The sequence below is a fragment of the Pogoniulus pusillus genome, chromosome 16, assembly GCF_015220805.1.
Source record: "Pogoniulus pusillus isolate bPogPus1 chromosome 16, bPogPus1.pri, whole genome shotgun sequence".
Classification (NCBI taxonomy): domain Eukaryota; kingdom Metazoa; phylum Chordata; class Aves; order Piciformes; family Lybiidae; genus Pogoniulus; species Pogoniulus pusillus.
The window spans coordinates 269,016-293,529 of record NC_087279.1 but is presented as its reverse complement, the minus strand read 5'-3'; the positions used below and the strand labels follow the sequence as shown (position 1 = coordinate 293,529).

Genomic DNA, 24,514 nt, shown 5'->3' with positions numbered 1-24,514 from the left:
CAGACCTCCTGCCATGCTGGCACCTTGCATTGGGAGCATGCTGTAGTTAGTTGCATGTGGTTGGATTTTACTGGTTGGGTTAAGACAAGAAAGTACCTAAGAATAAGGTACCTGGGGCAACAGATCTCCAGTTAGGGATCTCGGCTGGGGCTTTGGGGTAGGAACACTGCTGTTAGCTGGTACTTCTGCAAGGGACTCTAAGACTCTGTTAGTCACCTCTTCTGTAAGTGGGACTCAGACTGTAATGGCAGGGATTCGTCAATGCAGTAATAAAAGACCACTGAGAAGACTCCTGAGGTTCTCTGCCCTCCAGGTTCCTGGAATCCTGTTGCTAGAGCAGCAGCAAGACTCATGGCTCATTCATCTCATCGAATGGCTCTCTGTTCTATGGGGATCACTAGAGCTACACCAGCCCCCAAAATGGGGAAGAGGAAGGGGATTAAGATAACTACATGGGCAGGACAGACAAATTCTGATCAGAAGTTAAATGGGACTCACTACGAAACTGCTAGCACTGGTCTGCCACTTCCAAACTGTCTCTCGTATTCATGATACGACAGTTTCACTTCTGCTCTCATAAAATTGTCTTTCCTGACCTTTATTCAGGTGAGATAGTCCAGGGAGCTTTTACTTAAGTGCAACTGTTAGAAAATTATATTAGAATTAACAGCAGTGGCCATAATTTGGGGCTGGTTTAAATGGCCTTTTTTTGCTAATTAAGCATTAGCAAAACCTTTCCTTCAGTGCTACTGATGCTCAACTTGCCCATTAAACATGGCTTGGACAACTTCAGAGAACACCTGGCAGAGGCTGGGAGGACCTACCACCAAAAGACTACCTTACCCACACCTCCTTACTGACACCTGTTCCCAAAGACTGTGCTGCCAGCAGAAATGCGACACAGGCAGGATGCTCTTAACTGGAATCAGTACAGCCACTCCTCCAAGGCTCAGGCAGATCAAGCACAGAGATGAAGAGCAGTACCACAGTGTCCCTATGTGCCCTGCCATGGAGACATCACAGCAGGCCAGCCCTCGTGCCTCAGGAACAAGGCTAAGCAGAGTCACAAGTCCTGCAGCACATGGCTATGGTGCCAGGCTTCTTTGGTGCTGAAGAAACAACTTGGGGCAGCCACAGCTTCTCAGTGCCACATGTCAGCAGGCTCTGGAAGGGAGCCCATGCTGGCTTCAGACACAGCTGTAATCTCCCACAGCATCCTGGGCACCAGCACGCCGAGCCTCGGTGTGCTGCTCCGGCACTAACAGGGCACATGTCAGGGCAAGCTCTGACCCACGACGACTCGCACCACGGCTACACGTTTACTTTTCAGCACCTTTCTTGGCACAGACATAACAAATCTCTTACTGCAAAGTGAACTTCATTCAACTTCAGCCGACTAACCTTGAAAAGGCTTTTTCAAGGAATGAAGGCCCACACTTTCTTGCACTTGAGCAACAAAAACACTGATGCCTGTATGTGATCCTTTTCTTCCAACAGACCTAACTGTACCTTTTCAGAAAGAACACAAACTGCACAAGCACAGCACAGCTGAGCAGCCACACACACAAATAATGCCAGCTCTCTAACATCCACCTCCACATCCAACGGCACAAAGAGAGTTATTTCAGTGATCTGGGCACAAAGAAACTGGCTTGACAACTTGCTTGCCAATGGGAATTAAGCAGTCATGCATTCCAAGCCTCAGCCAAAAGCAGAATGTTTCCTCCCACATTCATGGCACAGTCCACATGAAAAACTATTTGTTTTTAAAAAATCCACAAAATCTTCACACAGAGCAGCACAAAGGAGGACCAGGTCTGAAACAAGGCTGGAGCTTATCTGCCACAGAGGTGGTACAGGCTTATGTTCAGAACCATGTTAACAGCACCCTACAGAACTCTTGTTCAACTTTGGTGTCCACCAGAACTCCCAGGTCATCTTCCGAAGATCAGCTTTCCAGCTGGCTGGGCCCATAGCACACCCACAGGTGTCTACAGGCAGCCCATATTGAGGCAGTTCTGTCCCAGGCATAGGACTTGGCATTACCCACAGCTGAACTTTGTCAGGTTCTTGCCATTTCTCAAGCCCATCCAGGTACCTCTGAATGGCAGCACCATGAGCGGGCATGCCAACTTCTCATCTGGGTATCACCTACAAGACTGCTTCCACTGCACCTGGCTCCACCATCTAGGCCATTAATGAAGAGGTTAAACCAGTAGTGGACCCAGTATTTACCCCTGGGGTTCCCCACTAGGACTTCATACCACACTGACCACAAACCTCACAAACTAACTGAGGAAGTGACAGCTAAATACGTGGATAGGAGAGTGGGAAACTGGCTGCACTGCTTCTTGTCCAACTCAGTGTCCACATACCCAGCACATCCTGCCTCAGTTTGCCATAAGGACACTGGGGAGCATGAGGCAAAAGCCTTACTCAGGCCAAAGCAGACAACATTCACCGCTTTCCCCTCACTCATCATCTGCACTGAGCTCTGCCCACTCAGAGCAGAGAGGGTATGAAGCTACCACTTCTTGCCATGGGAACATCACCAAGCTCTTAAGCAGACAGACAGGCATATTAGAGCTGTGTCACTTCAGCACGGTCTCAGCCAACGGAGCTCAAGGAGCAGAAGCTCTGAAATAGAGTGCCTGCTGAGGACAGTGCAGCCACAGCCAAGCTCAACAGCCCTGCCAAGCCTCTACTTGCCATTTCCCCTTCTAGAAACCAACAGGCTGTTGGACACTGAGCCTCTTCTGGAAGGTAAAGATGCGTCTGGCTGTCTCTCACTAACAGCTCAGAGGCAAGGCTACCGCTGCCCTGGAGTGGCAGCATGAGTGCCCATGGCACAACAAAGAGAGCCTGGGCCAGCCGCTTCAGAGAGCCAAGAGATGGTTATCAGCCTCCATTGGCCTCTCCTGAGCCTGCACGAAGGGAGCTCTACCATTTCCTCATTCCAGGTTTAGAATTAAAAGTAGAGCTAAAGGCCTTCAGTTAAAATGCAGCTGTGCACCCTGCGCATTCTGTGCTTTCTCAACAGCTGAGGGCCTTCTGGTTCCTGGGTGGGACAGCCAAATCAAAGCCCACACAGCTCTGCCAGTACACAACTGGCAGACTGCTGCTCCCTCTGAGCAAAGACCACTGTGTGTAAGCAGGAGGCAGAGCTACATCTTTTGCAGGCTTCTCTGAAGATGCTTTCCCACTCAAGGCAGTTCCAAAGTTCTAAAACTTTATCTAACCAAACAGAAACCACCATTGCCTCCCAAGTGCATTTCTTAACATCTGTCAAATGCTTGGAAGAATCTCTATCAAGGCCTTAGTGGCATTAAAGAACTGAGTAGGGAGGTAGTGAGGGCTCAGGTCACACAAGAGAAGCTCTTCTGAAACCAGGTTCAAACAATGTCACCCTCTGCAGCATAGCAGCTGGATGCTCTGGTGCTTGTGCAGTCTCACCACGCTGGTGAACATCCCACAGCTAAAACCAGAAGTAATGGTGCAGACCAACCTGAGCCTAGAGGACAAGCATTTGGAGTTCTTCCCACTCTCCAGCCAGATGCACTTTCCCCCCCCTTCTGCTGTAGGTCACAGCAGGCACATGTACCTCGATGTCACTCAGGCCAGCTCAGCACGTTGCATAGATGTGCTCACAGTTGTAATCCAAATGCCTTCGAGGGAGGTCTCACTTTAAAAATACTTAGCAGGATAAATTCCACAGGGAACAGGAGAGGCAGGGGAATGAAGGAGACAGGGTTTATCAGCTTCTAGATTTGCAGGCATCTGCATTCAGTAGAGTAGGTCATCTTGGCGAGAGCTTCTTTGTAGAGGAAAAAGACCTGCCAAAATGAACGAGTGAGAAACACCATCAACATCTGGAAAGCAACAGAACAGCATCACAGATCCAGAGTCTTCTTCACAGAGAAGGTCCAACTCCCACATGCAGTGCTGGGTTTCTGCTGGCTTTGGTGCATTCAGACTCGGAAGCCATCTCTGCAGCTCCTTCATTTCCAGTGCTTTAACCCAATAAATTCTCTCAGCCAGGAAAATTTTCTGAGCATTTTGGCAGTTTTATCCTGAACACCATGGAGTGCCTCACACCAGCTCACCAGATGCCCTGACACACACAGGAATGCTGGTGTGGCCAGCATGGGGCTAAGGAGAGCTGCTGTCCAGAACAAGGACAGGCACCAAGAGCAATGGAGTGCAGCATGGCATGGACACAAGGCACATCCTGGGAGAAGGCCTGCAGGGCATGAACACTGCCACAGCTCTGAACTTAACTAACGTAGATTTACATGTATAAAATGTAAACTCTTTGGGGCAGAGACCTTCTGTTCTGTGTTTGCGTCTCAGAGCACGGCAGACCAAGGCTCCAAACAGAAGCTGTTCCATGTTACTGTAACACAAGCTGTTGTGCTCTGGGCACAGCAGCATGATTCTTCTCTACAAGTGAGCAAGGGCAGCTGGTCTTACATTATCTGAACGTGCTTCTGGAAGTATGGAGAGAGGCCATGATGAAAATAGACATTTGACTCCATAGAGCCACTTGTTTCCTTCTGCAACCATCTGAGCATGCTTGGCCAAAGGAGCAATTTTAAGAATCTGGAGCCCACATCCCAGGTTAGAGAAGCAGCTCACTGTACTGTGACAGCCCCCAGTGTCTTGGCTGCTGAGGGGGCTTCAGAATTTTATTGTATGTAATTGAATCTCAGCAGATTACTCAGTTCCTAGCAGTGCTGAGAGTCTAGCCAGCCACCTCCACACTGCATTTCACTCATGCTTCTTCCCCTTTTCCAAAGTACTAGTTAATTCACCATTAAACACTCTGCCAGGTCACACAATCACAGAATGGCTGAGGTTGCAAGGGACGTTAGAGGTCATCTGGTCCAATCCCCTGCCACCTACAGCTGCCTACAAACCACCTGAACAAGTCTCAGTATCTCAGCCTCTCCCTTGCCCTGCAGTTAACACGAGTCCTCTGCTAGCTCCAAAGAAACGTGAACCCTCACCAGGGCACAGCCTGCTCTGTAAGCACCACTCCAGCAGGTAGTACCCAAGCACTCTGCAGGAGTCAGATTTTTCAGTGCCTTATTAGCCGTATTTTAGGGGCAGGTACACTTCAAGGGGAATCCATTGAAGGGAAGTCACTCAACCAGCTCACCTGAGCCACAGCTTAAACAGCGACTCCAGTCCCCAAAGCCTGGCTGCCACTAGGAGCCAACTGCTATGAAACCACTCTGGAGAAGCACATGCAGGAAGCAGACTCCTCCCACAGGTCTCTGCGTGAAACTTCCTAGAAACCCAGCCCAAGATAAGATCATGCCAATCATTTCCGAACGGTTCAAAAACAGCTCTCTGAAAGACCAGAGGAGACCTCACACCATCTGCCTTACTCCAGAGCAAGCTGCAGCAGCCTGCTCAGTGCAGGCACCAAGCCGCTCACCCAAAGAGCACAGAAGCTGACTTGCTAGAGACACTCCAGCTCCTGCAAAAGGCACATCTTCAAACACAGGGAAAAAAGAGAAGTCTTGGTCGATTTCTGGTTTGTATCTGAATTAGGTGCAGTTTTGAATTACTGGATCTCTAGTGAGACTGCAAATCCATGCCTGAGACCTGCCTAAAAAACAAAGCCCAGCAACTTTTATATGGTTCATGGTGTGGGGAACCTCAAACTCTTTATAGTCAAAACCCTTGTTTAAAAATGTCTCGAATATCTGAAGTGCCAGTTCAGTTCCAACTCAGTATTTACCTACACTACGTAGATCTTCCCCCAGCTTCAGTTTGCTTCCACATTTTGAATGACTTCCAGGTCGGGCAAGTGGGTTTTTCAGGCAGCTAAACTGGACACAATGGACACAAGGCTCCAGTTAACATGTCCATCTATCACGGGAACTTTGGGAGGCTGTGGAAGTCACAGAGTAGTGCTGAGGGCCCAACCGATCCCAAACAAAAGCAGGGAGAGTCATTCAGCACCAAGACAGGAACGACTCTCCCTGCTTGTACATCTAGCTTTCCTCATCAGCGGACAAGGAACATAACCCTGAGAGAAGCACTGCCCCGGTGACTAAACACACAGCTACACACATTAATTTTGCTTAAGGCAGGCCCTGTAGTGAACAGCGAGGACAGTGCCACCCCTCCTCAGACTCTTTCATTGGCTCCAGCTCAGGACATGACTCCTGCAGAAGCCACTTGTAGCCCTCATGCGTGCAACCAAGAGCTTCCACCTTGCAGAAACATCCACTCTGAAGGCTTTGCGACCAGTGGGCAGTTTCTCACGCAGCTGTAGTCACATTACTCTCTTCCTCCACTACACTTCCACCCAGATTTTTATACCTTCAGTTCATATCTTTACACCTGCCCACCAAGAAGCCTCCTGACGTTTCCCCACTGATCAAATCTTGCAGCGAAGGCGGCGCCTCAGCTGGACCGGAGAGCTTTACTGGCCACGTTTGCCAGCAGCACACACCTGGTGCCAGTCGCCCACACGAGGGGAGCTGGCAAACAGGCTCCGTGCTGAGTCCCAGGGCACCCGGTGCCTGTGAGGCTCGGCGGCCACGACCGCACAGCCGACGCTCTCCACAGGCCTGTCCCCGGCAAGTCCTGACAGCGGCGCCAGGGGAGCTCGGTCGCGTCAGCACAGCGACACCACCAGCACTCAGTTACCTCATAAGAGAGTAAGGCGGCAAGGAGTGGGTGAAGAATACACCCAAGCTTCTCGAAAACCAGCTGCCTTCTCCGGAACGAGAAACCCACGCACCAGCGGCGGCTTCTGCACCGCGCACCGCTGCCTCCCGGACGCGACGGCGACGGTTTCACGCACTCCAGCCGCTCAGGCAGCGTCTCCGCGCAGTCCGCCGGCAGCGGGAGCCCCGGAGCTGCCGAGAAGGCGGCGTTCTCCACCTTGGGTCGCCTTCCGCCCGCGCCGCGGACACCTCCACTGGGTGCACCTGCGCCCCCGACTCGCCAATGGCCGACCCAAACAAAGGGCAACCGGAAAGAGCTGCCCCGCAGAAACGGGGCAAGAGTAGGACAGGAAAGCGCGGCCGAAGAACGGGTCTGGAAGCGGATGAGGCCGCCCGCGATGAGCGCAGCCTGGACAGCCCCGGGCCGGCAGACCCGCCTCGAGAGCCAGCCCGGGGGTCACCCACCGGCCGGGCAGCGGCGCCCCGGAGGTCGGGCAGCGGCGCCCCGGGGGTCACCCACCGGCCGGGCAGCGGCGCCCCGGAGGTCGGGCAGCGGCGCCCCGGGGGTCACCCACCGGGCGGGCAGCGGCGCCCCGGAGATCGGGCAGCGGCGCCCCGGGAGTCACTCACCGGGCGGGCAGCGGCGCCCCGGAGATCGGGCAGCGGCGCCCCGGGGGTCACTCACCGGCCGGGCAGCGGCGCCCCGGAGGTCACTCACCGGCCGGGCAGCGGCGCCCCAAGCTCGCCGCCGGCAGCGGCTCCATCGCCGCGCGCGCAGCCGCACCGCTCTCCCGGCCGCGCGCGACGTCACCGCGCAGCCTGGAGGGGCGGGGCTACACGTGAGCCGCGCCGCTCCCGAGAGTCTGTGCGGCGCGGGCCCCGCCCCCGCGGTGCCTCGCCCTCTGCTCCGGTCCCGCCCCGCCAGCGCGGCCCCGCCCGCGGCACTCGCCTGGCGCCGTTACGGTGGCGCTTGTGGCTGTCAGTGGGACTCAGCGTCCCGGCCTGGGCAGCCACCTTCGCCGGACACGGCTTCCGAGGGATGCTGCCTGGGCCGGCTGCCGGCGGACGGAAGATGACACTCAGGTTACAGAGCGAGAGGTCCTTCACCGGGGACCACCATGACGCAAGCGAGCGCTTGACTTGCATCCAGTCTCTGAGCAGCTCCCCGGCACCCAGGCCTGCGGGCGCAGGTCTCTCGCCCTCCTCCCTGCGCTTCTTGCAGCGCTTTCTCCTCACACAGAAATGAGCAGAACCCTGCTGGCTCCACTTGCCAGAGAGGTCTCACACGGAGCAGCCTTCCCGTACCCGAGCTCCAGCCAGCCCTGGGCAGCGGCTCCCACGCCCCAGCTGTCGCAGGGCAGGTCTCTCACTGCCCTTGCCAAGGGCTACACCGCTACCGCTGGCAGCCTGCGGTGGACGGCGGAGGCTGCGGTTCTCTGGGTCACAGCCGTGCTCTTGGAGGGGTCACAGCGTGTAGGAGGCTGCAGGCTTGGTTTTGACTTCTACTTTGCCACCCAGGATAGAGTTCAAGGTCGTGCTGGCTCCTAGAATAGTCCAGCTGTGTTGTACGTCTTTCAGAAGGGCTCTTTGGTCGGCCACTTCTCATACTGCACCATCGTTTCCATCTAACAGTGTTTCAGAGGAAGTGATCTGAGAAGTCCCCAAGGCCCAGGGTCTCAAATACACTGCTCAGCTGCCCAGAGCACTCTCTTCATCTCAGCAGCAATGTTATCCAGGGTGACTGTGCCTGGGTATTTTTAGACTGCTGCACCCTTTCTGGCAGCTGATTCGATGAACAAAATGCCTCAATCTGTATTTGTCTGAAGCAGTTAATATATTTTGCACAAAAAAGAGTTGGAGTTTATACAACTTGACTTTTACTTCAAACCAGTACTCATTACTTCTTACATTTTTTCACGTCAAACTCAAGAATCAATGAACAGTAGCCACTGGAGCTGGAGTGTGTCCAAAGTGTGCTGGAACGAGTCCAGAGAAGGGCCACTGGAACAATCAGAGGGCTGGAGCACCTCTCCTATGAGGACAGACTGAAAGAGTTGGGGCTGTTCAGCCTGGAGAAGAGGAGGCTCCCAGGGGACCTTACTGTGGTCTTCCAGGATCTGAAGGGGGCCTACAAAAAAGCTGGGGAAGGACTTTTCAGGATATCAGGTAGTGACAGGACTGGGGGGAATGGAGGTGAGTAGGTTCAGGCTGAACGTGAGGAGGAAGTTCTTCACCATGAGAGTGGTGAGAGCCTGGAATAGGTTGCCCAGGGAGGTGGTTGAGGTCCCAGCCCTGGAGGTGTTTAAGTCCAGGCTGGATGGAGCTCTGGGCAGCCTGCTCTAGGGTAGGGTGTCCCTGCCCATGGCAGGGGGGCTGGAACTAGATGATCCTGTTGGTCCCTTCCAACCCTGACTGATTCTGTGATTCTATTCTATTATTCAATGTATTTCCCTCTCCAGTCTCTCCCTCAGTGCTCTTTTCTGCCCCTCTCCCTCCGCCGGGTCACGTTTCAGTGTGTCCTGAAGCTAGTGCAGTCTGACTGCCACAAGATGGGCGCAGAGGGAAGGAGAGAGCTATGTGCTGTATTCAAGCACTGCCACTTGCAGTTAACGTCACAGGGGGTGCACAGATCCTGATGTGCCAAGAGGACCTAAAGGCAGGAAATAGGAGATGGTGAATCTGTGCCATATGAAGCAAGTGTGCACCACTGGCACAGCCAGAGCACTGCTGGGGAGGGAGCCAGCTGATGGATGTGTCCTCTGCCGGGAGCCTCCCCCTTACTGTCTGCCTTCTCCAGGAGGCAGATAGGCCTCCACAAACAACTAAGGTCTGCAGGACACAGAACACAAAGACAGCTTACTGAAAGCTGACAAGAACTCGGTTCCTTCCACAGCTCCTAAAAAATATCTTGCAGAATTAGTAGGAGATCTTCTAAAATTGATCTTTAAACCATTTCTCACTGCCACTCCTTTTCAAAGCTGAATAACCAAGCACTGGGATCTTGTGTCAGCATGTGAGAGCAGAAGGCGAGGCTGGCCAAAAGCAGGAGCGAGCGTGAGCAGCTGAATCTTGCCAGCTAACTTCAGGGTGTATATACAGCAAACCAGCAGCACACAGGCTGGCATTTATATTCAAAATGTTTGTTATTTTTTTATTCTTTATAATGATAAATATCCAAATAAGTAACATGTTGTTGCTGTTAGATCTCCAGTTGCCATTAGATTTGGCTTTAAACACCCAAGTCTGATAACTACCACATTATTAAGAATCTCAGATTTCAAAGTTCACAGGAAATCCGTGGGTTTAGATAACACAGAGAAGTGATGAAGCAGGTAGCCAAGGAAGTAGAGTACAATTATCCCTCCTGGCAGGCACTGGGTATTCATGTTTTGACTTATTCTGCCCCTGTATATGCTTTCTAATAGGACTGAAATGTATTTCTGCAGATTTGATCCTGGACTGGGTGGTCTCTTTTTTTTTTTTTTTTAATATATATATTCACTAATTCAAAGAGAGGAACATTGTAAACCTAAAAATAGATATTCAAGAAACGGCTTTGATGTCACTTTCTCTCTTTGTTCAGAACAGCTGATGCGAAAGGAGCTCGGTGCCTTTGGAAGCCAGGCATCAGCACGTTTCTGTGCCCACACCGTCCATGCATCTCTGGGCAGGAGCCAACACCTGCTACAGAGACCTCTGTTCTCTATCACTGCAGTGGAGCATTAGAATTTCAGGTGATCAGTATGCCAGTTTAAAATCAGTTCAGTCCTTGCACTGGAATAAAGCTTTTGGGCCTCCCTGGTCTCTGTCCAACACAGTGACCTGTACCAACACAAAGTGAATGCTAAATCACAGCAGTGATTTTTATGAGCTGGTGGCATTCAGCACAGCTCTCAAGTGCTCATTTGCACAGCAAAGTCCTGTGACAAACCATGGGTCCAAACACAACGCTGGAGGATGAAAGCTGGGCTAAAACACCAGAGCAAATAGCTTGCACAGGGCTGAGGCTGGGGAGGTCTCTGTGCTTCTGTTCATTTGTTATGATTGCTGGTGGAGAGAACCAAACCTGTGATCTGATGAGATTCACTTTTCCATGCCTGTCTCAGGACCTCATGCTGCTCTGGCCAGTTCTTAAGATGCCACCCCTGCTTTGTTAGGCAGGCCTTTAAGGAAGATGGGGGTCCCCAGCCTTGCAGATATAAACCACTGTGTCTGGAGATGGGAGTTTTTTGGTCCTCTCCTTACATAATTTTTGCCCTTTCAATAGGGAGTTGCTAGGAAGAATCCAGAGACTGAAAACAGACATGAAATACCCAGGTGAGCTGAAGGTAGTGGACTGATCAGTCACATTCAGGTTAAAGCTTAGTTCTTTAATCTCCAGTTACTATAGAAACTGGATCTGGCTGATTGCTGGGCTAGCATTTCAGAAGCACCAGCAGGCACCAGCTGCACTGCCAGAAATGGTGAATAAAAGGCACGAGCCTTGGGAGTTTGTTACAGAGAGGAACACAAGCTCAGGAGAGCAGTTCTGCGTAGAGTGGTGGAAAATCCTGGCTAGTCTGACCTAGAAAAGCTGCACCTTTTCATTCAGCACCAGCTTTCTGGGAGGCCTTGTAGCAACAACTATGACTTGTTTTGTGATTGCTGTCCTCCTGAAACCACTTTTCTCTTTACATTCACCTGGCAATTTCATCCCTTCTTGCATGGTATCAGAGGGCATGACTGCACTGCACAGCTGTCTCCCAGTGTCCCTGGGCTACAGCTTGGTTTTGCAGTGGGGAAATTACTACTTTGACAGGTACCAACAGATGTCTAGGAATGGGGTTAAGAAGGATACTGGGCAAAAGAGAGGAGAAAGAAAAAGGCTTTTTATAGGTCATAAAGAATTTCCAATGCTTTCAAGGGGCTACTTCACAGGGTTTGGATGCCAGGCAGTTCAGCACAGGCTGAGCATGGGCCTGCTTGGCCACCACATGCAGTGAACCTTCTGGCTTCAGAGAAGCATTCAAGTTGTTTAATGCTCAGGTCAGCCCACAGCCCCTGCAGCATGGGTGAGCTCAGCAGAGTATGCCCCATTCAGTCTGCTACCAGCTGTCCTTGCAGCCTCAGGTGGTTCATAGACAAGTTGGACCAGGGCCCCGAGAAGATCCTGATGTCACATGCCCCATGAGTGATGGGAGTTCTAGGACAGCTGCCCTTCAGCTGCCTAGGCCTTGTGTGGGTGTACCCAAGCTCTCAGCATCTTCTTTCTGGCAGTGTGTGCCCATGGGCCAGAAGCCAGAGCGTGTCTGCCTGTACAATTCCCATAGGCCAGCAGGATGTACACTGCACAGATGACTTTCTCGGGTGCCGCTCTGTACAAAAGCTCAGGTGCTTTGACCAGGCCACTGAAGAGCTACCCTGCCCATACAGGGATGACTAACACTGAATTCTGTGCAGACAAAACCCAAGTTTCTTCTAGTAAGGGTAAAAGCTGTTTCTGTGAGGGTGGTGGGACATCGGAACAGGTTTCCCAGAGAAGCTGTGGACACTCCATCGTTTAAATAGTTAGAGGCCAGTTTGGATGGGGCTTTGAGCAACCTCATCTGGTGAAAGATACCTTTGCCCATGACAGAGGGGGTGAAAGTAGATGATCTTTGAGAGTCCCTTCCAACCCAAACAATTATGTGATTCAATGACATCTGATTAATGAAATGCAGAATTTGCTGCAACCTTCTCTGGAAGCACGAGCATGAGAACTGTGCCATCCTTATGGGCTGAGGTCCAAAGCTCTGGATGATGTCCTATCACTCTGGCGCACCCTCATTTCATATGCTTATCATATGATAGTGCCACAGAAGTGCCCCTGTACACTGTTCCTTCCCCCTCCAGCTGATTTCCAGCCTACAGCATGCAGTGTCCATCACACACTGGAACAGCCACACCAGCACTTGCCCAAGAGCAGGAAGAAACTGTCTGCAGCAGAATACAGCAGAGCATTGAGCCTTGCCTGTAAACACAGGGCAGCTGCTTTGGCATATCTTTTAAGCTTCACTGGCATGCTCTGATAAGGATGTCCACAGCCATGACAATGCTGCTTTTGCTGCCGTGGCAGGAATAAAAAGTGCTGAGCTGCAAAGCTCAACACTGGAAAGCAGAAGGGGGAAGAAAGAGTTACCCTGCTGGGCCTAACTGAAAACAGGCCAGCAGCCTGGAAGTACAGAAAGTAGGACAGGAGTCAGGAGTCTGCTAAGAGGATTTTCACAAACACACAAGGGATGTCAAGATGGGATCAATCAACTGGGCACGCCTGGAAAGACCAGGTAAGAGAGGAGATAGAGCACTGAGGCTGTTCACCGAAAGAACCAGGCACCAGCTCAGAGACTGAGTCATCTCAGATCAGGGTTTAGGGCAGGACTGGACCCTAGAAAAGACCAGCAGAAATCAGAACTCTGTCAGCTGTGGGCTTTGCACCCAAAGAGTGAGCTAGTCTAACACATCAAATGCTACAGGCAAACTGGATTCAAATTTAAGGGGCAGTTTTGCAGATACTGTTTACACCTGCACTTCACACCCCTGCAGCTGGTGCTTCAGGGAAGGGACTTGTGGCTGCTTTCCAGAATGCAATGTCAGACACACTGCAGCAAGGGCCCTGTTTATCCCTGTGCTTCTCTATATTTCTCTGTCTTACAGTTTCAGATGCCATTAGGGGCAGGGGGTGGCTCTGTTCTGGGATTTGCAAAGCCTTCAGGAACATGGCTTACAGGATATTCTAACACGAAGGCTCATTATGGCACCACAGGTTATGTTGCCGAAACTATTACACCACCTGGAAAGTGTGGGAGCCAATCAAAGATGCCAGCTCGCAAGTGATGACTTCTGAGGGCTGTTGTGAGCAAGAGCACTGAAGGCTTCAACGAGCACCTCTACCATAACAGATCAGGTTTCTTGAGCAGGACCTGCCCTTTGTGCAAAGCACAAAGTCAAGGTGTTTTACAGGTATCAGTTAAGACTTTTACTCTTTATGTTGACAGAAGTAACTAGAAAGAGGTGGAAACGTGTCTGCTGATGGCTGTAACTAAGAATTTGCTCCACAAAACAGCAGGAGCTCCCCAGCATCCTGCCTGTGCTCCGCATCCTGCCTGCCCTGTGCTGTTTCAGGCTGGTGCAGAGCAGGAGGTTGTTTGGACTCATTCCACCTGTCCCAGTCTCTGTGGGAGAACTCTGGAGACTGTATGCATGCTGGCTGGTAGGTTTGCCAAGACAGAAACTGCCAACACTCAGACTGTTCACTTAGAGTTACAGAAGTTTGAAGAAACTGAAGGAATTTAAAATTAAGTAGACTTCCTAAAAAAAGTTCTGTATGTGTGGTATGGTAACCAAAGATCAAAGGGGTATCTCTGGCAGAAAGTGTTAGTTTAGAAGACTTGCCTCTCATTTCCCCTCAAGTTTAGCAATGGCTAACGCTGAGGGAATGTGTGGTACCCACATGATAAGCCCCAGTTAGTGTCATAAAAACCCCTGCAGGGTATCTGTTGACCAAAAGCCCAGTGAAATCACATTGTTTTGCCACAGAAGGAAAGTCTTCCGAGCAGCAGCACAGCAGAGATGGAAGTGAGCGTGAGATTCACCCAGCTACAGCACTAGCAAGAAAGCAAAGAGGACTGCTGCAAAATGCAAAGTGTTCCTTGCAGAGCAATCCTTTTCTGTGCTGCAGGCAAACAGGCTTCCCTTGAGCTATGCCAGCAAGTGGCTTGCTTCTTGCTTCCACAGCTTTTGCAGTCAGCAGCTACCTTCAGCTGTAGAAAACACTTCTCACTCCTTCACTTTTGTTCCTCAAGGCCCACAAAGTAGACCAAAGCCTCCCGAGGGGCAGGAAAAAGCACACCTTTCATTGCTAAACGGGATCTTGGCTCTGCCCAAGAAGGAAAGGACAGTGATGCTAAGGCTGGCTCTGAATACCTACTGTTGCTTGAAAAGTCCTGAGAAGGTACAATCCAACCAGTTTCGGCATGTTAGAATCATTTCATCCATCTCGGGGTATATCAGAGCAAGAGCATATCCCCAAGTGGGTATTAAATGGGCTCTAATTTGATTTTCTGGCTCCTGTGACTAAACAGCTGCAGCTTTGCTTTTGTGGTCACAGTATCACAGTGTCACAGTATCGTCAGGGTTGGAAGAGACCTCACAGATCATCAAGTCCAACCCTTTACCACAGAGCTCAAGGCCAGACCATGGCACCAAGTGCCACGTCCAGTCCTGCCTTGAACAGCTCCAGGGACGGCGACTCCACCACCTCCCCGGGCAGCCCATTCCAGTGTCCAATGACTCTCTCAGTGAAGAACTTTCTCCTCACCTCCAGCCTAAATCTCCCCTGGCACAGCCTGAGGCTGTGTCCTCTTGTTCTGGCGCTGGCCACCTGAGAGAAGAGAGCAACCTCCTCCTGGCCACAACCACCCCTCAGGTAGTTGTAGACAGCAATAAGGTCACCCCTGAGCCTCCTCTTCTCCAGGCTAACCAATCCCAGCTCCCTCAGCCTCTCCTCGTAGGGCTGTGCTCAAGGCCTCTCACCAGCCTCGTCGCCCTTCTCTGGACACGCTCAAGCATCTCAACGTCCCTTCTAAACTGGTCCAGACATCCTAGGCAGCCTTCAATTGAAACCACACCTTGTCAGACCGAGGAGAGTGCACTTGACTCTCCAGACAACGGCGTCATTCCATAGTATGATGAAAAGGCAGGCACTTGAATTTGCAAAGCTCTCCGTCTCATTACTGCTCCACCCCAGTGCAGAAGTTAATACAAGTAATTAATGCCACTAGCAATACAAATGCAGCCTTCTCCGGGTGGCATTTCCAGGCACTCCAGCCTCGGAGAGCATTGCTCTTAAGCTGGACAGATGCGATCAGCAGATGGAGCTGCTGCACTGAACGCTGCTGAGCTGTGGGAAGCTTGAGCCTTCCACACGCTCTGGGGCCTGCCGCTCATGGATGTGCGAAGCGTCACCCACTTACATCCACTGCAGCAGCAGAGGAGGGCACCCAGCCAGGGAGACTCAGGTCACTGCCAACCCATAGCCAGCCTGGTCCCTCTTGACTATCTGGAGAAGAGGAGGCTCAGGGGTGATCTTATTACTGTCTACAACTACCTGAAGGGGCATTGTAGCCAGGTGGGGGTTGGCCTCTTCTCCCAGGTAACCAGCAATAGAACAAGGGAACACAGTCTCAAGTTGTGCCAGGGTAGGTCTAGGCTGGATGTTAGGAAGAAGTTCTTCACAGAGAGAGTGATTCCCCATTGGAATGGGCTGCCCAGGGAGGTGGTGGAGGCACCGTCCCTGGAGGTGTTCAAGAAAAGACTGGATGAGGCACTTAGTGCCATGGTCTAGTTGACTGGATAGGGCTGGGTGATAGGTTGGACTAGATGATCTTGGAGGTCTCTTCCAACCTGGTTGATTCTATGTTCTATGTTATGTTATCATCTGCTCCTTACAGCTTTGTGTCAACTGCCAAAGTGCAGCTTGCCTCCCTGAGCACCTGGCACCCTGGTGCCCAGCCCTGTTTCTGCTCTGTGCTGCAGCAGACTCCACACATCTCTCACTGTTTCAGGATGACCTCGTTTCTCAAAGGCCTTTCCTCCAGTCAACTCCAGAATCAGTGCAGGATGCCCAGAGTGATGCAGCCCTTCCCAGGCTGATGCACCTACCATTACCTGGACTGCCAAGGCAGGGGGTTTCCTGAGGCTCAGAGGGCTCAGTCTGCAGGATGCTCAGCATCCTAGCTCCCAGCAGGGACCATGCCAGGGCCCTGCAGCTGCCTGGAACCACAGCTTGTCTGCGTGCCTGCACAGCTCCTCATCTCCTGAGGGGGTTGCCGTTAATTCCCAGGCCTCCAGAGGACAAGAATGAAAGCCTGGACGGCTTTTTCCCCACCATGAGGCACAGCTGTTGCAGAAGCCTGTGACCAGCAGAAATCTGCCACCCAGTCTCTTTACCGAGCAGTGCCACCTCATGCTCTCACCACCTCGCTGCAGCCAACCTCACAAAGGGTCCTCCCTCTTCACCCCACGAATCTCTGGGCATCCTGGGGTCCTGCACGCGGGCACACCCACGGACTTGTCCCTCCCAGAACTCTCCCACGTACAGTGGGGGAGAGGTAAGGGTTGGCATGGGGCACTGCCCCACTGGGCACCGAGTCTAGCAGCCCCTTGCTGCACTCCCGCTGCCCGGGGCTGGCTCACGGGTACCAGCCGCTGCCTTGGAGCCCACGGTACCGGTGCTACAGAGGCACCAGCAGCGAGTCTGTGGTCCTTAGCTGGGGTGATACCCACGGGAATGCCAGACGTTGGAGCAGCACCCAGGGCGTGTGCAACCCTCACCCAGGGGATGTGTGTCCCTGTGCACTCCTCACCCAGGGATGTGACCGGCAGTGCTTGTGCGTTTCTCCTGAGCAAGCCCAGGACGCAGCAGTGCCCACGCCAGGCGCGCAGCTGTGCCCGTGGCACACGGCGCACGCTGCAGGCGGGGCTGCCGTGCGCTCGCAGATCGGATTCTCCCCGAGAACTCCGCAGGACAGGGCGCGGGGCCGGCTTAGCGCGGCAGCTCCGCCCGTGCTGCTCCACCTCTTCTCGGCGGCAGGGGGCGGCAGCGGCCGCCTCTGCCCGTGCCTCGGGCTGGCTGCTGCTGCAGCGCGACCCCAGGACGTTCGTCGGACGTCAGCGCACAGCTCACCAGTCTGACCTCTTGCAAACGCATCGCTGAGTGCGGGTGTTCGTCCTCACCTGGCACCAGAGGGCCTTCACTGCTTGTGTGTAGCTGCTCCTGCTTTCCAAAGGGCTTTCCTGCCTCACGCTTCATCTTCTCCTAAAGGACCTAAGTTTACGGTGCTGAGTTACAGACACAGACGTGGGTGAGGTTTAGGCAAATCCATTTAGTGCTAAGATGAATTCAAAAAGTATGGAGAGATCCAGGCCAGCTAGAAATCAACAGACAAATCTGACTGCACTTAATTCACAAATGCACTTCTGCATCCGTTTCCCCCCACAAAGTTCTTTGCAAACATCAGGTGAAATACCTAAGAACTTTTTATCCCCTGAAACACTTGGGATGCAGCTGCAATGTGGGAAGTAGGCCTTTGAGGAATTCAGGCCACAGGAGCTGATCAGGGAACAGGCTGTGAAGTACAGCCTTGTATAAAGCAGTTTCTTTACCTTGTCATGAGCACTGGGTGCAGGCTCTGCTTTGGCTGCACTGTGTGAGCTGAATAGTCACAACTGGCCTAGAAGCACAAGCCAGGCTGGGAAAACAAGAAATGCAAGAATGCAGAGCTCCTCTTTTTCTGCTTTTGTTTGTGTCCTCCACTTTAACTGTGAACAAAGAATGAGACTGGCTTCAGAAAAGCTTTGGGCACACTGTGTGTGCTGAACCGTAGAGCATGGGTGACTGAAAGGTGGGCTAAGGTGAGCAGATGATGCTGGACTTTATGATGGATCCAGGCTATGGAGTTTAGATCTGGGTGGGCAGAGTTTCAAGCACTGGAATGAGCTGCCCAGGGAGGTGGTTGAGTCACCAACCTTGGATGTGTTTACGGGTCGTTTGGATGTGGTGCTTAGGGATATGGATTAAGGTGAATCTTGTAGAGTAGGGTTATAGGTTGGACTTGGTGACCCTGAGGAGCTTTGCCAGCCTGGATGTTTCTGTGACTCTTTGTGATGTGAACAGGGGTTATTTGCATTTAGAACTGAAGCTGCGTTCTATGGCTAGGAATGAGGTCCCCAGGACCTTCAACCACTTCCCAATTCACCTCACTACCTGATCATCTAGACCACACTGCCTCAGTTTAGCCAGAAGGATGCTATGGCAGGCGGTGTCAAATGCTTTACTGAAATCAAGATAAACTACATCCACTTCTCTACCATCATCTGTTCACCTGGTTATGTTCTCATCAAAGGCTATCAGGTTGGTCAAAACATGACTGCCTCTTGGAAAAAACATGTTGACTTCTCCTAATGATTCCCCTGTCCTTGATATGCCTAAGGACAGTCAGTGCCAAGGATAAGCTGCTCCATCACCTTTCCAGGGATGGAGGTGATGTGGACGGATCTATAGTTACCTGGATCCTCCTTCTTACCTTTTTTTAAGATTGGAGTGATGTTTGCTCTCCTTCAGTCCCCAGGCACCCCTCCTGTCCACCGTGACTTACTGAAGATGGTGAAGAGTGGTCTGGCAATGCCCTGTGCCAGCTCCCTCAGCACCCATGGGTGCATGCCATCAGGACCCATGGCCTCGATGATCCTGGAGGTCTTTTCCAACCTGGTTAATTCCGTGATTCTGACTTACAGATGTCCAGATTACTCAGCTGCTCCTTATCCCAGGAATACAGTGGTTGGAAATGCAACAGCAAGAGAGCTGCCTCTCTGGGTGAATAGAATGTGATTCAGCTCGTACAGGCCGGGAAAATAATGAGTCTTAACAGCTCTCTAAGCCCTCATACTGTTATTATAGCAACATAATGACCATGTGCAGCCCTCATTATGTGCTAGGCACAAGAACCGTCATCTCAGAATGGACACAGCATTAAAACTTTTACAGAACTTGCATCAAAGATGAAGGTGGCCTATTTGAAGCAGGAAGTAAGAACAACAATCCCACTTGACTTATAAATTCAACTATTGAATGTAAACAAGGACTTTTTACCCTAGATCTGTAGCATAGGTATGGAATAGATGCAAGGAAAGGTAATGAAAATTGTTCATGTCATAAGCGCAAAGCAGCACAGAGGCATTTTGTAATTCAAGTTCTGTCCCTGCCATATGGTGGAACAGGGTTTGACTTAGTCATAAAAAATAGTCACCACGTAAAATGAAGTGCAAACCAAAATGCTTCTTTTGAACTGCCCTGAAATGCAACAGATCTTGCTTCTACCTGCAGACAAAGTTGTCTGCTGCCCTGTATACACTAAGCTTGGCTCTAGGAAAACCAGGACAAATGCTGTAGGAAGATGCATGCATGCAGGGGACAACAGCTGAGTGGGCCACTGTGCACTGTATCTCCTTAGCAGACTGATACTGGTGTTCCCATTTTCTGCAGCTAAACATCACTCCTCTCTACAGAGTTACAGAAGCAGTTAGGTGTAGTTGTGTTTGAGATCATGAGGTGGAAGGGGAAAAGGGCCTCTCATCTAAGGAGACCATAAGTGCCACATGCATGCATTAAACCAAAGCAAATAAATCCTGGTTGATGCCCACAGGTGATCAGACACAGTGCTGGCAGATCAACTTTCTTCCAGGCATCCTTCCCTCAGAACAAAATCTTACTGTGGCCTATTTCTTTCAGGCTCCAAGGTATGATCTAAGAATGTAGCTTTTCTTTACAGCAATGACAACTAAGAAAGGATGAGGCAGGATGCATTTAAACTGTTATTTTTAATAGTTTCTGTGAAGCTTGTTTCTTGCACTCCCATTGCAGACTTTGGTATTTACAGTTCTAGAGCACAGCCAAATATTTCTTGGTCTCCAGTTGTGTAAGTGTGCAGAAAACAGTGAGACTGGTGGGGCAAATCAGCAGTTATCAACTATAAACTCCCATGGGGATACAGAGATGCTAGACCTAACAGAATTTAATAGCAAATATAGCTGGTTTCTCTATGACCACATCTAAAGAAGAGATGGGATTTGTATCACCAAAGTAGTATAGAGAGACCTCCAAAGTTAGGGCCCACCCTACAGTACCTGAACAAGACAAATGGGAGAGACCCAGAGGTGGTAGCCAGGTCCTACCAACAGTCCAGATCACCAGGCAGATCTGCAGTGATGAGACAGGTCCCAGGTCAAGCTGGGAAGCCTATCTACAGGTCAAGGCTAGGTCCAGCAACTGCCAGACAAGCTGAGAAGCCACTCAGATGAGGGTCTGGGTCAAGGACATTCATGGCTGACTGCAGTATGAGCCCAGGCCAGCAAGGTCCCTGCCCTGCTGGCCTTGTTGCCACTTGCCTCTTGGTATTCCATTCTTCAGAGAGCCCCTGGCCTCCTTGCTCCCTGACAGGGATGAAAAGGAGAGCCTGGATATTTGTTCATCCTTGTTTCTGCTCAAAGGCAGCTTCATGACAAGTATCCTATAGGCGTTATGCCTGACAAGGTGACATCAAGAGGAGATCTTCCAGTCCCACCCTGGGGCACAGTATGTAGTTAATGCTGACTTCTGTCACCAGTGCTGCACCTCCAAGGCTTCCTGCCATGTCCTGGCTCAGACCTAAATGAGTGTGGAGTGGCTGACAGCATTCCCGGCACCATGGCAAATGATTTCACCACACTCCTGATGAGGAGCAGATGGTGCAGAAGTGCCCAGGCATGACGGGAACATGCTGCAGGAGGCCACAACAGACATTATTGATCCAGTCCCTGGCAGGAGATGTCCCAGAACAGCTACAATCAACCACAGGGTTTGCTTGCTTAGAACAAGGGATCAATACCCAGACAGCTTGGGAGGAATGATTTGGTGGCACAAGGAATTTCTCTCTGCGACAATGTGTGCAGAACTCTCAGTTCTTGTATACTGGGATCAAAACCCCCTATTTCCATGTTTGGTGCAAGTACAGCTTGCCAGGTTTGCCATTGTTCTGGGCTGCGTGCAGCAAATGAAGCCTACGGAGAGACAAAGTGCATTCGATCAGAATCCAAGCCTGCCCTTACTCATCAGCCTGTGCTTGTAAATGCTCAGGCAAGAAAGACACGGAGTGTTTTATTTAGGGACACTTAATTTCAGCAGCTTTTGTAAAGCCTTTCCATTCTGACCGAAAAGAAAAAAAATGAAGTAAACATAGCTTGAGCTTAACGACTCTGCAGCTGTGCTCAGCAAAGAGCTCACTTTGCGTGGTGGAGGCACTGTATTCCGACTCCCAGTCCAAGACCACAACTGTCATTTACTCTGAGTGCTGAGTAGTGCAGGCAGATGCTTTTATGACATCGCAGCAGCAAGGACACAAAGCAGCAAGGGGCACAGAACATGAATTACCTGTGCAGCCCAAACTGCACAGGCATTCTGTTTATTGCTTTGTTTTACAAAGATAGCTAAACTTTGTCATGCTCTTTCACTGACTGGGATACTGACAAGAAGACAAGAAAAGATTTTTCTGGTCTCATAAGCAAGACTTGCCAACAAAGAAGTTTGTTCTACCTGAAGTACTGCTGGATCAATAGGTAAAAGGCTGAAAGGAAACGTCACCTACCAAGGAATACATTTTGCAGGAACAATGTGTTGTCATTAGGAATAATTGGGCAAATGGTGGTGTGATCTTGAAAGCCTTAGCTGATCATTCTCCCTTGAGTGAGTGCCTTCTCCAGACAGGGAAAGGTGTATCAGATACTTCATTGTGCTGCTGGCGTGGAGAGCAGGTGTGAGAAAACAAACTGCTTTTGTAATTCTTGCTTTGCAAATCAATTCTTAATCACTCTGGCCCTTATTTCCATACCAGATTTAACTTTCTGATATTTATGAGAGTAACTTGGCAGCTCCCCTTCTGATGTTCAAATGAGTAGCAGGCCCAAGAGATTTTTTTAAGGCTCTAAATTCTTGGTGCTACTGCGTATGTTTTGTTTTGGGTTAGAACCTGTAGCTACTATGAGACACTCAAGCAAAAAGACTCAAGGAAGTCCTGCTGAAAATCAACCACGTAACGTAAGGGGATAGTTCCATGATTTTCTGTTAAGAAGCCACTTCTCTCCCTCTCTATTACACTGCTACAACTCCCATCACTTATAGGATAAGACTGGAAGAAAGAAGACAACTGCCAGGATATCCACAGCATGTTCACCTTTGAGATATGCTGTCCCTGGGACAGTCTGCTTATCTGGCTGCTGTGCTCCCAGACACAGCTGTTTCAACAGCTGTTCGAGGGAAGCCAAAGGGCAGGAGGACAGGCATTGTGAGGAGTTTGAGTAAGTCTGCTGACTAGAGAGTTTCACCCGTGCAGGAAGGAAGCATGCGTTGTCACACATCACCACTATGGCTGCTTTGTGTTCCTCTTGGATGTCTTGTTGCTGAGGAGCATTCATGCAGCAGAGTAACTGATGCACAGCAGCAGCTCCTGTGCAGCGCTGGAGGCACAGCACTGGTTTTAGCCAGCACTGCCCAGCAAGCAGTATGCTGTGAGGAGTTACTGCCAGTGGCACTCCTACAAAACGTTTGGTAATCTCCCTATACGCAGGTGAGTTCCTGTGCTCACCATCATCTGCTCAACCATTATCAACTGCAGCACACACTAAGAGCTTGATTAATATGGGAATGTTTAATTAAAAGAAGCATCTGACCCACTGCAGAAGCAAGTGGAAGCAGAGTGATTGCTCAGTGCTGTCTTTCACAGAGCAGTAACTGCAAGGCTGACATTTTGCTGTCTGTGTCCAAGAGCCATGACTGACAGAAGAACAAGCTGGTTGGCTAGGACATAAGTTAGACATAAAGAAAGACCCCAGCTACCTCTGGGAGAGAAAAGGAGTCTGGATAAAGCGTTAGAGCTAAAATGTTCTCAGTGGTGCTGGTACAGCCCTGTGCACACAGCTATGGCTTCTGTGGCACATGACAGTGTTGTCTTGGGCATCATTTCCAAGCCACACCAAGCCAGATGCTCCTGCAGCTGTCTGGTGACTTCCAGGGAACTATGCCAATGTTCAGGACAGCTAAAAATCAACACATTCATTCATAAACCACCATGAAGATCATTCCTTGTGTTGTACCAGGCTCTAGGAGCCCAGGAACATCTCAGAGGGCAACAAGAGTAGCTCTTTGGAGCTGCCAGCATAAAGCAATTGAGATGCAACAGTAACTCAAAACAAATAACTTCTCATTGTGGAGCTGTACCTTGTTTAGAGGTTTAGGCTGTGTCTAGCCTCTGCATGACACAAACTATGCAAAAACCTTTCTGCTGTCAGAAATTCTTTGAGCCATGCTACCACTGCAGATGGGCTGTTGGTAGAGTTTAGATTGTTTTGATAAAAGAATGATTGCTATATAATACAGCACTCTGGTAACTGATGTCTTCTGACACCTGATGTAACAACTTCAGGAGGGTGTTTAGCAGCTCCCAGACTAATCTAAGGGTAGAAAAAGCCAAGGCAGTGCAGTTTGAAGAGTTAACAGCCTCCCTTCCAGAACAGTGCTGGCACAACAGCCTGGCCTTGCTTGGCCATCACAGTGTCTGTGGCCAGGAAGGAAGAGACAGCAGGCAGAAATCTGGCTATAAACTGCCTGCAGGTTCTGCACTCTGTGCCAAAGCCACTTCCTTCTGCCAGCAAAGCCCTAAAGGTTGAGGTCTGCTCCCAATACGTCCAGTTCTTTTTGTGTTCTCCTCCCTACCTGAGGGGCTGAGTGCATTGCAGAGTGGACCCACACCATCGGTGTCTGGACTGGGGTACAAACCATCAGTGGGGCAGTGGTGTCAGTACAGAGGGCAGCATTTTTTCATTTGTGCAGAAATGCTTATCTAAATTAAATGCAGAGCTGCTAATGAAGCAATAATATTTACTGCACACTTCACTACCTCGGTGTAGTTAAACATAATTGAGTTGTGTTCCAGTTCTACCTGGAAGCATCCCGTGAAGAATGATGTCACAGAGCAGCCCTAGCAGTCCTGGAATTCTCTCTGGCAAGTATTAATTAATGTTTGAGATCTTTCTTTTCTAAATAGGCAGAAAAACACAGAATCAAAGAATGTTAGAGGTTGGAAGGGACCTCAAAAGATCATCCAGTCCAACTGCCCTGGCAGGGCAGGATCACCTAGAGCAGATCACACAGGAATGCATCCAGGCAGGTTTTGAAGGAAACTGCCCTTGTCCTTGATAAAATAAGCAAAGCTTAACAGCACGAT

The 24,514-nt window shown here is 50.7% G+C and overlaps 1 protein-coding gene across 9 annotated transcripts in view; it reads right to left on the bottom strand.

The window, feature by feature from the left end:
- The window catches only part of TMCC1 (transmembrane and coiled-coil domain family 1), a 127,071-nt gene that overhangs the window by 76,299 nt on the left and 26,258 nt on the right, over positions 1–24,514 (bottom strand). For 4 of the 9 annotated variants that reach the window (XM_064156085.1, XM_064156089.1, XM_064156094.1 and 1 more), the window contains exons 1-2: positions 7,402–7,483; positions 3,602–3,833 (exon numbers count right to left, since the gene is read on the bottom strand). The gene's annotated coding sequence lies outside the window, so the exon portion shown is untranslated. Of the gene's footprint in view, positions 1–3,505; positions 3,527–3,601; positions 3,834–6,663; positions 7,121–7,148; positions 7,169–7,401; positions 7,484–24,514 lie in introns of those variants that run through there. The other 5 variants (XM_064156087.1, XM_064156086.1, XM_064156088.1 and 2 more) reach the window with 5 other exon arrangements.